At 38.6% G+C, this 8,257-nt stretch overlaps 1 protein-coding gene across 1 annotated transcript in view; it reads left to right on the top strand.

The window, feature by feature from the left end:
• The first annotated feature begins 404 nt into the window (after positions 1-404).
• The window catches only part of LOC122809172 (FXYD domain-containing ion transport regulator 3-like), a 227,919-nt gene continuing 220,066 nt past the window's right edge, over positions 405-8,257 (top strand). Inside the window, exon 1 of the mRNA XM_044080463.1 lies at positions 405-482. The gene's annotated coding sequence lies outside the window, so the exon portion shown is untranslated. The remainder of the gene's footprint in view (positions 483-8,257) is intronic.

Raw genomic sequence — 8,257 nt, 5'->3', positions numbered from 1 at the left:
TGGACATTGGCTGGGTGTTCTTTATCTTATTTGTCTTTCACATGAAGCCACTGTACCCTTAATGTCTGATTTGCATTGCAGAAGAACATCACAAATTTCACATACTCTAATTTTGAACAAAATGAATAGATCATAGTTTTCCTACATTCTGAATGTTGTGCTCAGAATGTGAGCACATGCAAATGCACTTTGCCCTTCAGCAAGCATTAATAAAGCTAGGGTAGAACTGACAAATGTATGATCCACTTACATTTTGCTAGCAGAATAAAGCTGCTTTTCTTTCTGAGCGTCTCTTAACACCACTCCTTGATTCCCCTCACACGGCATGCAGCTAGCACTGCTTTTGTTGTCTAACCTGTTTCTCTGCCTGTCCCCAGTGGGCGTGTACAAAACAGGGACTATTTAAATAACTTGCTTACCTTTCGGAAGGCACCAGCTCTCCCCAGTTCAAACCATTCTGTTGCATCAGCTTGTCTGTTCAGGTAAGTTCAGTCTTAGTTATTTCATTTTTAAACACATACATTTAAGATGTAAACAGATCTGAAAGAGAGATGTAGCTTTTTCTAGCATTTAAGATGCAGGTTGATGTACTTATGACACGATTACATTTTGTTGATAAACATATGACACTGTTACATGCAGACTGTATTTTTAACAGTAGTGATATAAACATTGGTGTTCACTTACGACCACAGTGAATATATCTGGCTGAAACTAATTTCATGTTTAAACTGTAACAGGCATATGTAAACTGTGAGAACTGTGAAACTGCACTATTGCACTGTATGCAAAAAGGAAAGAAATGTGAAAAATGCTAACGTTCGAATATGATTTATGTTGACATGAATTAGACATCCTACTGGCTTTCTGTCCATCTGCATGTCTTCTGTTTTCTTTCTGTGAGTGCAAACTCATGGAAGATGGAATAATTTTGTGAAGAATATAGACAACTACCTTAATATTAATATTGTTCCCTTAAAAAATCTTAGGATTATTTTTAATTGTACTCAAACACATGATTATTATTTTATCAAGCATTTTGTATGTGACTTTTGCAACATAAGGTCAAATATAGTTTAGAAACACTTAAGTATGTACTTTCACCAGAGTAATCCAGACTTCATATATACATATATATATATACATATATATATATATATATATATATATATATATATATATACACACACACACACACATACACACACACACACACACAAACACACACACACACACACACACACACACACACACACACACACACACACACACACACACACACACACACACACACACACACATCTATATCTCTCTATATATATGTGCCAAATTGTAATTAGTCAAAGTAAATGTCACACAATTGCTGAACAAAGGGTCACATAGTGGCTATCACGATGTTGAGACCTCAGTGATTCATAACTAGAAAGATGAGTGGCCTTAAAAATCTTAGTTAACAGGACAAACTGGTAACCCTGTCTCTATATTTCCATGGAGAGCTAGGTATAGCCTTTTGAGTCATAAAAGACCTAACCCTTTGACCTCCTGTTCCTTCACCTAACAAATGGTATCTCAAATACCTGGTTAAAGTAACTAAACCTTATCACCATATGAATAAGACACATCGGCAACATACCCCTCACCTCTGGAACAAACTTGTACTAAATGTCAAGCTGAACTGTGTCTGTGCCACCTTCAAGGTGAACCTAGATAATTGGAGGGGAAGCCTGAAATTCTCCACTGTTCTGTCTTGCCTTGCCCTTGTTGAGGATGGAGGAAACTTTTGAATATGAGTTTTTGGCTAGGCTTGTAATAGTCTGCAGACTGATTGCCTAGTACTTACTTATGAACTTACCATAGGTATGTTCAAAACAACTGATTCTGAGGCACTGTGTCATGTACTATAGCAATTCAAGAGAGTCCATAACTTGTGTATGTTAGAGACATTATAATAATTAAGTGATACCATTTGCCAGAACAAATTTATTTGCAATATAGATTGAGAAATAAATAAATATTCAATGTAATTGTATTTTATACTTGAAATAACATTTTGTGCTTTCAAAACTCTTTCCTTTTTTCTCATTCAGATTAATGCTAATAAAAAAGTATACTTCTGAAATGATGAAAAAGTCCACCCTCTAAAACTCAGTAAAAATAAAATAAAGCAAACAAAGCTCTAAAGACTTTATTTGTCATAGTGGTGGTAGTGGTGATGGTGGTCATAATGGGGAATTACCTCCCCCCCCGATCACTTAACCTCCTCATAGATTTAATTATTCTAAACTTGAGGTTGCATAGTGATGACGAAAAGACATGTACCTTTTTGAAGTTTTGCAAACTATTACTTCACAGTCGTTTGATCTTAGTGGGGGAACCTAGTGCTTGTTGTGGTGTGAGATAGTAACACTCAGAACATCATGAAAAAAGTTGTGTAGCGAAAGCTGCCATATGGAAATGTCATGGCTGACTTAGACACAGATTCTCTGTTGTGTTAGATTTAGACATGAGGGAGAAGATGAGTTTAAGATGAGTTTTGTGTTCTTTTCTACCTTGTCTTACCACCATGTGACAATTCTCTTCTCCTGCCACTGCCAGACATTTAAAAGAATAAATCACTGCATATCTGGAAAAAAAGCTAATTAAAAAGAGCTATCTTTGTCTAAACAAAATTGATTCCTTCTCTGCAGAGATGATAGTTTCCCCTCATCTGTAAGGAAAATAGAAAAATTCTGCTCAAGCATCCAAATGAAATGGATATGTTTGAACTCAGCATGAATTTTTTGATTATATTAAGGGTTTGTATTCAGGAATTCAGTCCCTGAATCATGCCAGTTCCTTGAAAACGTAGAGCCAAGGAAGTGAAGATAAGCAAACACATTAATGTAGAGTAGTGTATCCACGCAACTGCAACTGCTTTATTTTCATTTCTGCATTCTTTGATGCTTTCTGTATTTCACACTTTTCTGTTTTGTGGTGGTAAGAAAGCTACTGTGTTTTCAACTAATGTAAGAATGAGGATCACTTTGTTATACTCAGGATCTAATTTTCTTTGAAGGTCCTTGTTACAAACTGAGTTGCAATGGTTCATGTTACTTGATAGTGACTTTGTTTTGTCGCTAAGAGTCACAACAATGAAGTAAGTATTTGCACTAAGGGGTTACAGTTAAACTGATAAAAAAGCAAGGCATTTTGTTTCTGAAGTAGTGAGGTGATGAGGAAAGCACTGCCTAATAATTACTGTCTGAGATTTTCTACATTTACCTTCTAAAATGCATTTTGGCAGTGCCCATTGGAAGAGAAGCATATTCCATTTTGGGGAATTTTATGAAATTTATGAAAGGAACATCCAAAGGTCCTTTGCCAACTTCATAACTGACACTCAGAATATGAGGAGGCCAGATGCTAACATGGAGTCTAACAAGCTGTTTATTTAATAAGGGTTTTGCTAAGAAAGGAATAACTGCTATGTCTTTGTGACACCATATTCTAGTGATTGAATGCAAGACATTTTGTATTTATATTGCATAATTAAGATTTTTTTATTTTCTTTTTGTGGAACACACACATACCAAAATGATGCTGCACTTCTGTTCTAATAACTGACTTCAGAGAAATTGGAGAAAAGCATGTAGGAAAAGGAAACATTCTTGGCATATGTTTAGATTTCCACAAAACTTAGTAAACTATATGGCATATCTGCTCTATAAATCCATCATTCCACAACCCCTTTTTTCCCATTTTGCACATGGGATCTGGGTGTCACTTCAACAGTGACAATAATCTATAGCCAGAGTTTACACCACCAGGTGGCTAGCCCTGTTGCAGTATTTCTTCCACACCACACACTTGCATGGACACTCACAACACCTATGGCCAATTTAGTGTATCCAGTCCACTTACTGCATGCATTTGGAATGTGGGAGGAAATAAGAGCACCCAGAGGATACATGGGTCACTTATTGGAATCCAATCATTATTGTCACCAACAAAATAAACATTTACACTTTACTGGCATGTGTGCAGTGTAGACAAACAGGAAATTAGTGCTTTGCTTCTCCAATGGGAAGCACCTGCATCAGGAAGTGAACATTTGCTGCTGGAAATTAGGTGAAGGAAGGCTGGCATAGGATCTCTGACTACAAGGATCCATTGATCTCTGGATGGGTGAAGATTTTTATCAGTTGTTGCCCTGTTCCTTGAAAACTGATTCAGTAACACTATTTTCAGTACATCTGCACGGTTATATATGCTGTTTTGTTATATACAGTGTTTTCAGTGGTGAGTGGAATTGTTAGGAATTTCACTTATCCTAAGAAGCAATTCCTGTGAAATTAGAATAAATACATCTGTGGGTATAGTGGATTAAATCCTTTGCACTGAGGTTGTTTGGTGGCTGTGCTCCCTAAGAGAGAGATACATTTTTATTCATTTTCATGACTGCCTGTGATAAACTGTTAGGAATCTGCATGCTATTCTTTTACATTTTAGTTTCCTGCTTATTGACCATCAAGCCACCCTCAATCAGAATCAACTCATTTATTCCTCTATACTCAGAGTATACCACAACAGCATACAGGTTGAGAGCCATTGAAGTGAGTTGTCCTACAGACAGCCATGAAGGTTTCCTCTGCCCTTGCTGGCATTCCAGCAACTGTGGCATTTTCTGTATTGCAGGTTCCATCTGTTGGGTAGGGAGTTGAGCTACCATATTACTGTAGGAATATATATTACTGTAGGGATATATAATACATTCTGCCTTGAAAGTGTATGCCCTTCCCAAAGAATTCCTTGGAGAGCCAAAAGCCCATGCCTAGCTGGGACACTATTAACAATAATGACATTGTTCAAGGGGTTGCAACATTTTGTGTTTCTGTTCCACCCTCCCCCTTGCTGGATGGGTGTGCTCATCCTCTCTTACCAGCATCATCAGCAGCCCAGGTTGCTAACTGACCTTGGGTCTCCTGAAGTATAGTTAGTTCTTTGTCCTTCTGCAGTGCTGGTCCTGGCCAACAGAATGCTGTTGGTTGAGCAGCTGTCATAAATTATTTGTTTCATACAACTGCCATCACTGAGTGAAGGCATTACATGATAACCATATAGGAAAGTGGCTAGGCTATTTGGTTTGCCATAGGAGTCAAAAGTTTTAGCTCATGCATGCATGGATGCCATACATGCATGCACAGACATGTATGCATGTACTATATGACTGCATGATCAGAATTTCTGAAATCACAAAAAATGTTTATAGGAGATAGTGGAGTAAAAATGACAAGGAGAAAATGTTGTTTGGGACTCTGTGGTCATAACTCCACATGGCATGTCATCAAGTATCCTATAATCATAGGCTCATAGGTGTATACTAGGCTAACAACCACTAGGGCACTTATTAGCCTAGCCATGCAAACCAAATGCGACCCACATATTTGATTTATATAGGGGGTAATTTACTGACTGCCAATCAGAAACATAAGTGCCAGGCCAGGGATGAATTTCTGATTGCACATCCATTGACCCAAGTTATGCTTAAATGGGGATAGGGAGGAAGTCTATGCTACTTTATCTGTATGGGAAACCTGTTCCATAGAATGGGAATACTCTGAGAAAAATATCTGTCATGCCAACATGTTCTATTTATGTATCAAGCACAATTTAGGCCTTTTAGTCTAGCAATTCTGATGCTGTTTGTCTTGTGGATGTGCAAAAGGTTCATTAAAACCGGGTCTAGGGATGGCTTGTATGCTACGCAAAGATCACCTCTCAGAAGTCTCTGTGGTACTGAATAAAGAGAGAAGGCTTTGAAATGATCATTGTAGGATATTCTCTTTACTCCTTACATTCTTTTTGTAAGAAATCTTTGCTGACATTCGAGTTGCTGCATGTGTCTGGTCAGGTATATACCGAAGGGGGCATTATACTCTATCATTGGTATGATGAGGGCCAAGCACAGGGGTATGATGACCCCTCTGAACCAGGATGCCATACCTTTGCTTATAAGCTGAGCAACACAGAAAGATTTTCTAACTACCTCAGACATTTGTTTGTGAAAGCTAGGTTACTTTCTACATGAGTTCCCAGATCCCTAACAAGTGAATCAACTTTTAGGGCTGTTTTATTGGTGACCTAGTTACCCAAGGTGGCTGACTTCCCCAAAAGGTATCATAATACATTTCTTGGTATTGAGTTTTAAGGGTTCCTATTACTAGACTGCAGACACAGTTTGTTGAATGCATCTTGATCGAACTGACAAGAGTGAAAAGGCAAAATAATGAAGCGGCTTTTCAGCAAATTCTTTCCCTGGGAAAGGATTCACTTGGACGCTTTCATTACTTTGACATTTTCGGCACTGTATTGTGATCTCGGAGTTGGTATATTTCAGTAGGAATGGTGTGGGGGGCACAGCTCCCCACATTATGTTATTTAAAGTTTTTTTTTTAATTTCGGGACAGTGATTTTTATCCCTTGGAAAAAAAACGCTGTTCTGAGGTTTCGACATTGTAAGCTTTCACTTACATGGGGTTGATTATTTATCAGTCGCTTTTCTAAGCATGCAATAATATAATATAGACCTGAGTTTTAAGCCGTGGCTTTGGCAACACGCATTTGTTTGTGTTAGACCTTTCTGAAGGGTGTTCTCATCCTGGGGGGATTCAATGACTGCTCCCAGTTTGCAATCATCTGTGAACTTGGTTAATCAGAGGCTTTTGACACTGGCTTTGACATCCGAGAAGTAGATGCCAAAGAGGAGTGGCCCTAGCACAGATCAGAGACATGAAAGAAGTGCTTGGAGAAAAGAACAGATCTTCCTTATACTAGTCATCGCAGCATCTCAGCATTTGTACTGACCATTTGTCTGTTGGGAACACAACAGTGGAAGGGAGTGGCAATGAAACTGTGGACTTCTTCTTCTTCTTCTTCTTCTTTCAGCTTTTCCTGATTAGGGGTCGCCACAGCGGATCACCTGTCCACTCATGATTGGCAGTGGAGTTTTACAGTGTTGAGTTGCCAGCCCGTCGCCCAACCTTCCACAGAAGGCAGACACATGCACACACTCACACCTAGTCCAATTTAGAGTGTCCAATCCACCTACAGCATGTCTTTGGGATGTGGGGGGAAACTGGAGCACCCGGAGGAAACCCACGCAACCACAGGGAGGACATGCAGACTCCCCACAGAAGGCACCCCAGCCGAGGATCGAACCAGAGAACCTCTTGCTGTGAGGCGAAATATGTGCATGGTAGCTACTTTTGAATCTTGATTCTCTCTCTCTCTCTCTCTCTCTCTCTCTCTCTCTCTCTCTCTCTCTCTCTCTCTCTCTCTCTCTCCTTATTTTAACTGTCTTATGTGGGATTTTCATTTAACATTATTAATTAACTTCTGGCCACTGTTTGTTAAATAATCATTGATTAGGTATGTATTTTGTGTGCATTCTTAAAAATATTACATGTGTATTGCTTTATGAAAGAGGCAGTTTTCTGTTTATAGTCATTAGGAAAGGCATAGCCTTTGTTGCACAATACAAGACATACTCACTGCAGGGCAAAGCAGCCAGAACAAATCTAGTGATTTCCTCCTGCTGGCATAGGTGTACAATCTTTGTCTGAGTTGTGGCTCAGGACAGTGTGAAAAAATTGCATTTGTAGAGGAAAACACTTCTTCATTGTGAGTGATTCTCAAATTCCCTTGCTAAAAGACACACTATATCATGAGCAGCTATAAGCATGGGAGACAGAAAATAAATCTTTATGATTGTAGCATGACATGGATTTGTAAGGTATTCAGACAGCATGTCCATGACAATGGTAGCAGATATAAATAACAGCTGTAGTTATGCATTGCATACTCTGTAGTTTCTTAGAAGACAAGGGGAGTTCAGACTCCTTTATGTCATATCCCACCAAGTTGCTAATACAGTATGCTGAAATGTTTGTGGATTGTATGTTCTCGTCCCACCTCTGAAAATATGCATGGAAGCTTCTTTACTTTACCAAGTCTGTCACATCTTTACAGCAGAGACAAAGGGAACAAATGATTTTGGCCAGAAGAGAGAGGAGGGGTGGACAGGCCATAAATTAAAATAATAGAAAAATCTAGCAAGGCTAGACTTTCTACTGTGTGATTTCTTGTATTAGAGGTGACATGGGATATATTCAAATGACCCTTTAAGGACTTCAGGTGTTTCAGCTAAATGACAATTCTGAATGTCCACAACTTTTTTCTTTTAAGTCTATTTGTAAACAAATTCAGGACAACAAAGCCT

This window comes from Protopterus annectens, chromosome 8.part0, assembly GCF_019279795.1.
Source record: "Protopterus annectens isolate FY-2018-M chromosome 8.part0, PAN1.0, whole genome shotgun sequence".
Lineage (NCBI taxonomy): Eukaryota > Metazoa > Chordata > Ceratodontiformes > Protopteridae > Protopterus > Protopterus annectens.
This window is presented reverse-complemented; position numbering and strand designations above follow the sequence as displayed.